Below are 8,237 nucleotides of genomic sequence, written 5' to 3' on the forward strand. Positions count from 1 at the left end.
GCGCTCAGGGATGCTCTCATTGGTGAACAACTCGGCTGGGTCGTCCGGGTTCCAGTTGATGTTGTCTGTCGCCTTGCCCTTGTGGGCCAGAACCCATGACTTGAGCTCTCCGCATGGCTAGTTTTCATGTGCAGCTGACTACGAGAAAAACAACAAGACGATTATAAATCATGCAGGAATAAACGTTTGAAAGAATAAATGAAGCTACACCAAGTCAGGTACCCATCTAGCCCCGAATTCGTGGATGTTAAGGTTGCCCTGGTGGTGTGATACACCTGGCATCAGCAAACGTCGTTCCCGGAGGACGGTGTGGTTATCCGCCCAATTGCCACTCACCCACCTGTCGACCATCATCTGCCAGGCCCACGTTTTATTAGCGCACCAGCCAGGAGGCACCTATATGACATCAAATACATTGACAGATATAAGAACAATTCAAGCCTACCCAATCTCAGAAGAAATGAATATTGATGTTGTATATTTACCTTCAGGTACTGCTCTTTGGTCAGATGCATTAATCTTGCATCTTCTTTCTTTACCTTCCGAAGCTCGTAGACGGCACAGTAATCGATGATGGCCTGGAGCCGCGCCTCGTAATGCATGTCTGAGATGCGACCTCTAAAAGATTTGGCCAACGCCTTGGCCGCCCTCGCCTCGTAGCCATCGGCACATTTGAAGAAGTCTTGCATATAGAAAAGATGTATCAATACACTGGTTCAAGAAACTCTAGCGAATGCAATGTATTGAGCAAAGTAGTGGGAGGAAGACTTACCCAAAACTCACACATAACCCGCTCCGCCACGCTTTCGTACGTGCGGCCCGTCTCGTCCTCCGCATCAGGGGCGGCGACGTAGTGCTCGTACGTGTAGGCCGGCTCCAGAGCTTTGGCGTAGCAAACCAAGCCTGGGAAGTGTTCCCTACAGAGAAGACCCAGGATGCCATTGGGCAACCTTTTGTGAGCACTTGGGTCCACAACCTTCCAAGACCTACGTAAGTGATTAAGAAAAACTGTTAGTTTCCATTGTGATTCTATCATATGTAGGAGCGAAAAAATGTAAAAGTTACGTACTTTTGCCCAACGGGTCGAATGACCAGGCGTAGAGCCTCAGGTATCGGCCGCTCAGGTAGGCTCGCCGGACCTCGTTGGTAGACACCTGAGGTTCCGGTGGAACTGGAACCTCCTACCTCAGCCTCCTACTCGTCCTCCCGCTCCTCCTGCTCGTCCAGCTAGTCGGCCTCCTGCTCGGCCTGCAGCTCGTCCTCTCCCTGCTGAGCCTGCTCGTCCACCTGCTCTTCCTCCCGCTCCTCCTCGGGCTCTGGTGGTGCTGCTGCTGTAGGCTGAGGCGGTGGCACCCTAGGCCTCCTCCCGGCCGCCCTCCTCCTCGTCCCCTGAGGTGGTGCCGACCCCCCAGCTTCACCTGAGGGCCCTGGTGTATTGCCCCCTGTGTCGTAAAGCGACCTGACCGCCCGCAAAGCTCTGCGGCCCGCCATCTTTGCACAATCACCTACAAGACATAAACAATAAGATTGGATTAGATGGATCATAAACAAGACATTATTATAAAGAGATGCAAAATAAATAAAGCATAATTAAAAAATAACATAATATTACATGTATTAGAAATAATCATCCCCATCGGGATTAGCTGGATCATAGCTCTCATCATCACTATCAGCCATGTCAAAATGTTCAACACTTTCCAAAGGAGCAACTATGTCATCATTGCCATTGCCAATATGTAATCCTTCAAGTAACGCCAAGTCCTTTGCATTTTCCACCTCATCCCCCTCGTCCACATCAACATCCATTTCATTGTCTACTTCCATTTCCATAGCTCCGGTTAAGTCAATCTCAAAAGTCCCTTGTAGACCCTCTTCTTGATAGAACTCTCCATCATATGTGTTTGGGTCGAAGTTGTAGTCTTCGGCGTTTTGGGAAGGTGCTTTACCGTGCGGCGATACCTTGTGCACAATATCCCAACCCTGAAGACGAGGGTCCCTTTGGCACGAGTAGGGGAGATAATAAACTTGTGTGGCCTGTTGAGCCACAATATAGACATCCTTTCCACCATAGACGGAATCCTATCGAATTTCTACTAGCCCAAGGGAAGGACTTCGTCTCGTTTCTTGAGGATCAAACCAATGACATTTGAATACAACCGGGTTAAGAGGTTTGTGACCACGAAACCTAAGTTCGTATATTTCTTCAATTCTTCCATAATACTCGGCCCCATCAAGGCTGCCAGTAAAAACTCCGGAATTCGTGGTTCTTCGATTGGGCCGGCTCTGCTCGTGTCTTGTTGTGTGAAATCGGTATCCATTCACATCATAACTAGAAAATGACTTGACCCTATGTTCAAAGCCATTGGCAACCTGTCTCAACTCTGGATTCATAGTCAAATCGGTTTGGCTCTGCAAGGTCAAGGAGGATAGATCGTTAAATTGGAATGTACAAGCAACTGGGAATATCAATCGGCGAACGAGCTAAATTGCATAGTACCTTTTGTTTGAACCAAGAAATAAAATCAGAGATTCCATTTCCCGCACCCTGATGAAGAATGGTGTCACGTTCTTGCGGGGTAGGTTCCCTTGATAGATGCCAGTTCTCATTAATAAACTCCCTGTAACAACGAGAAACAAGGAGGTTGGATGTAGAATGTTGATGGCATATTTAATTAACAAGTTCGTTCAAGAAGCCACTTACTGCATGTACGGCTCCATTTCGGTAAGATTGGTGAACACATATATAATGATTGTGAGCCACTCTTCGTTTTTCAACAACAATGAGGTCGCATCACTCGCACTTCCAAGTTGCCCTTGGAAAAGGCTGAGTTTTGATTCATTTTCACTAGCATTGTAACGAGGGGGTCGATTATGCACGCTAGGAAGCTTGTCACCATAGTATGCTTGTGTGAAGTTAGTAACCTCCTCTAGAACGAATGCCTCCGCCATGGAAGCCTTGATTTTGCATTTGTTTCTGCATTTCTTCCGAAGAACCTTTAGACATCTCTCGATTGGATAGCACCAACGGGCCTGCACGCCCCCCCCCCCATTCGTGCCTCATATGGGAGGTGCAGAATCAAATGCTGCATCGGGTTGAAGAAGCCAGGTGGAAAGATCATCTCCAACTTACAGAGCAACACAGGTGCTATTTTTTCCAATTCTGCAACCATGCTACGAGATAACTCCTTGGCACAAAGCTGGCGGAAGAAATAGCTCAACTCGGCTAGCGTCTTCCACACATGCTCAGGGACATAGCCTCGGAGCATCGCCGGAAGAAGACACTCAATCCATATGTGATAGTCATGACTCTTCAGGCCATTGATTCGCAAGGTAGATAAGTTCGCTCCCCTCCTCAGATTCGCTGCATACCCATCAAGGAACATTAATGTTTTGAACCATTCTAATACTTCTCTCTTTTGTTCCAGTTTCAATCTGTAATCGGCCTTAGGCCTTGTCCATTTCTTGCCGCTTCTAGGAGGTTGCATGTGTTGCTTTGGTCTATCACATATCGTTGCCAGGTCCAGTCTCGCCTTTACATTGTCCTTCGTCTTATCCTTAATGTCCATGATCGTTGCCCAAAGCGCCTCAGCAACATTCTTCTCGGTGTGCATTACATCAATGTTGTGTGGAAGAAGGTCGTTATAGTAGGGGAGCATCATCAAGGGCGACTTATGGGTCCACATATGCTCCTCACCATATCCCATGAACCTACCATCTTTTTCATTGATCCGGAGAGCATCTATCTGATCATGAACCTCGGCACCGGTCATCATCTGTGGTGCGGGGTCTGTAACCATGACACCTTTAGTAAAGTTCTTGATGTCTTGTCTGAATGGATGCTCAGCAGGGAGGAATTGTCGATGTTTGTCGAACATAGAATATTTGCCGCCCTTCTGCAGCCAATTGAACTGCAGAGCTGCCTTGCACAAGGGGCATGGAAACTTCCCGTGAACACACCAAGCGCTGAATATCCCATATGCTAGGAAGTCATGCATGGAGTATTGATACCAAACATGCATGTTGAAGTTTGTCTTTGTAGCTCGATCGTATGTCCATACACCATGGTCCCAAGCATGGACCAGTTCATCAAACAAAGGCTCCATGAACACACCCATGTTATTCCCAGGGTGTTCTGGAATTATCAACGACAAGAACACATTCTGTCGTTGGAAGGAGACGCCTGGGGGGAGATTGAGAAGGATAACAAACACGGGCCAACAAGTGTATGGGACAGCCATCATTCCATAAGGATTGAACCCATCTGTTGCCAGTGCAACACGCACATTACGTGCCTCCCCACTTTTGTTATGATGAATGTTATCAAAGTGATGCCATGCTTCACCATCGGCTGGATGTACCATCTTCTCAGGACTGTATCTTTTTCCATTTTTGTGCCATATCATCTGTTTCGCGGACTCCTCTGTCATGAATAGTCGTTGGATCCTCGGTATGAATGGAAGGTACCGTAGGATTTTCATGGGGTACAGACTCTGCCTCTTCTCACCATCACCAGAGTCTACCTCCAGATACCTAGAGGATTTACACTTTGGACAGTACTTTGCATCCGCGTGTGCTTTTCTAAAGAGGACGCAGCCCTTCGGACAAGCATGTATCTGCTCATACGGCATCTTAAGTGCACGAAGGACCTTCTGCGATTCGTACATGTTTTGTGGCAGAAGGTGACTGGGCGGAAGGATGGAGCCAATAACTGTCAACATTTCATCAAAGTTCTCTCGACTGAGGTTGAACTGGGACTTTAAGGCCATTAAGCGCGAAATGCCATCAAGCTTTGAAATCTGTGTGTGGCCATGAAGGGGTTTCCCTGCCGCAGACAACATGTTGTAATATGCCTTTGCGCTTGCCTCTGGCTCCTCCTCCTGCTGCCTACGTCCGTCAGCAAAGTGTGCTTCATGAAAGTCATCTAACCAAGCTGCTACCCAGCATCAACATTGTAATCCTCGACACGTGGTCTCACCACCTCCTCTCTCACACGATCGGCTTCACCGTGGTGGGTCCACTGGGTATAGTTTTTCGTAAATCCATGCCTAGCCAGATGTGAAGTCATCACCTCCTTTGCCTACCTCTTTCTGTTCTTACAGTTGATGCAGGGACAAAAAACGGCACGCGCTTCGAGAGCCTGGTCAAATACTTGCTTGATGAAAGCCTCGGTCTTGTCGACCCATTCTCTGGTAATCTCATGGGCGCTCCGGCGGCCCGAGTACATCCACTCATGGTCATCCATCCTCTAACATATATATCACCAAGTAATAAATATAACCATGGACTTGCATCTACACATCGTTCCTACCATCTAATAGGTAAGGATAGGTCCTAATCCCACCCGAGGATGCGTAGATGGTGTTAGTTCCCATGGTCTGGTCCTATCCGAAACATAATTTCGGCAGCACCTCCCCGCTGTTCTCCAAATACACGTCCCGACAGGGAGATTGTGTATCCGAAGAACAACAGGAAGGTACTGTCGAAACTCTGTCTCGGATCGGAGCAGACCATGGAAACTAACACCATCTGCGCATCCTCGGGCTGTCCAAAAAAATATGGACAATTCGAAACAGATACGGTTATTGATATGCAAAGATCTGCATATTTCTAACTGTATCTCTTTCGAACGGGAGACACCTAACTGGGTTACGTGGAGATACATGACCAGGACAAAGAAAGAGTGGTTATACCTTAGGTGGACGGTATACTTGCCGACGGCCGGTGTTTGCCGAGAGCCGCGCTCGGCAAACATTTTCTTTGCCGAGAGCCTGCGTTTTTGCTCTCGGCAAAAATCTCGGATCTCGGCAAAGGACGTTTTTCCGGTAGTGAATCTTCATGAAGCAAATATACCGTCCAAATGAGAAGTATGTTGGTGAAACAATTATGTGCAAATGCAGACTTGACAATGACAGTGCTGGTTTCAAGTTTGCATTGCCAGTACTTGTAGGCTGCATTATAAAATAAAGCTACGATCTTAGCATGTCTAGGAACAGCAGCAAGCAATACATGCTAAGCTGCAAAATGCATGTCACTGGAGTGTCTAAACAGTGCCAAATCTAGTTGGATGGAAGAACCTCTGAGCTTCATTGGATGTTATGCATGTCAACACATACTAAAGATCACAACTAACTTTCATGTATGCTATATTGCTAGGGTAATAGTCTAATGCCAGAGACTTATGGAATACAAACCAAGATGAAGGAAAAGATCTTTTTTCTACACAATAGGATGCTTTTAAGAAGCCTATAGTAGGTCATTCAGTAGAGCGCATCATTAAACAAATATCTGCAGTAGAGCGCCTAATTATAAAATCCAACTCTTTAAGATATCACAGCACTGTTTCATAACATACTTGATAAGCTAGCTTTTAGTGTTCACCCCCTTGTAGCATTCAGCTTTTCTTTTCACATAAGACAATTTGAGGCTAAATGATTAAAAGAATGTAAATTTTCAGAAAGACAAATTTGACACATAATTGTACTTTCATTTCATAAGAACTAATTTGCTCGAGCATTTTTGTAGAGTGAAGAATAACCCAAGTAAAAGATTCCATAAGGTCTACAAATCACCCCGTGCATCATCATAGTACTCGAATACGGCATCACACTGGAACGTGAGTGATGTTCATATTCAGATACTATAAAAAGCCATCATTGAAGAAATTATTTGTTTATATATCCGATACATTTGTGCAGTCCAGAAGTAATTTCAACAGGCTACGGAAGCAGCTGATGGTCGTCCAAGGGAGAATACCGTACCGTGTCAAGGTCGGAGGCAGCAAAGCTGGGAAGGCCCAGGCCCTCCCCGTCCCCACCGCCGCCGCCGAGGCTCCGCCCTGCAGTTGCGATGACGTACGATCACGGGCGAGCAACAAACCCAAAACCCAAATGGAGCCCATACTAGTGGTGCGTGCGATCGAGGACCTACCTGGTCGGGCGTCAAAGCCCAGGCGAGCCTGCGGAGCGCCGCGGCGAGGATCGAGCCATCGGCGAGAGCGGCCCGTAGGTCGTCGTCGGACGCGTGCGGCGGGGGCAGAGGCAGGCTGGAGCCCGCCAAAATCGACCGCAGCCACGCAACCAGGCGAGCCTGCGGAGCGCCACGGCGAGGATCGAGCCGTCGGCGAGAGCGGCCCGTAGGTCGTCGTCGGACGCGTGCGGCAGGGGCAGAGGCAGGCTGGAGCCCGCCAGAATCGACCGCAGCCACGCAACCAGGCGAGCCTGCGGAGCGCCGCGGCGAGGATCGAGCCGTCGGCGAGAGCGGCCCGTAGGTCATCGTCGGACGCGTGCGGCGGGGGCAGAGGCAGGCTGGAGCCCGCCAGAATCGACCGCAGCCACGCAACCACGCAACGGCGGGGGCAGAGGCTCGGGGCGGCGGCGGTGTGTGTGCGTGCGTGAAGACAGAGAGATTAGGCGCCGAACCGGTTAAATATGTGAAGCCACTTTGCCGAGAGCCAGATCTGGGAGGCTCTCGGCAAACCTTACACCTTTGCCGAGAGCCCCCAGATCCGGCTCTCGGTAAAGTTATTTTTTTTTTCAAATTTCGTTCGAATTTTTTAACTAGCTAACTGCACAAAAAAATATTAAAAAAAATAAAAATTATTATTTGCCGAGCGTAGCTCTCGGCAAACTGAACAAAAATGATATTTCTAAAATAAATAAATATTTCCCGAGAGCAGCTCTCGGCAAACCTATTCGCCGAGAGCCAGCTCTCGGCAAACCATTGATCCAGGCCAGGTAAAAAAAAAGAAATCTGCGCCGAGAGTGGGCCCAGTTGCTCTCGGCAAAGAGCCTTTGCCGAGAGCAATCCCTTGAAGCTCTCGGCAAATAATATCCAAAAAAATTAATAAACAGCAAACGGCTCCAGAAAAATACGAAATTTTGCCGTGTTACAACTTATGCTTTGTAATGGCTATACAAAAAGTTTGGAACTCCAAAACTAATTCGACCGTGACATTGTTTGAAAATCCTAGTGGATCCTTCTCAACTTTATGAAACTTATTCGGAGATGTCTCAGATTGTAAGAATCATACGCAACCACTTGTGCGAAACATTTTCAATTTTTTACCACAGCCTCCAAGTGTGATACCATGACTTCATTGCAAATATCACAATTTTCCGACTTCGTTTCCTTTTTTAAGAATTTTTAAATCGTTGGGCGACTTATGTTCGTGGTCTTCGATTCGTAAAATAAAAGGCGAAAAAAACGTCAACAAGATGTTATTTGCCCTCAATAAT

The sequence above is a fragment of the Miscanthus floridulus genome, chromosome 9 (genome assembly GCF_019320115.1).
Source record: "Miscanthus floridulus cultivar M001 chromosome 9, ASM1932011v1, whole genome shotgun sequence".
Classification (NCBI taxonomy): domain Eukaryota; kingdom Viridiplantae; phylum Streptophyta; class Magnoliopsida; order Poales; family Poaceae; genus Miscanthus; species Miscanthus floridulus.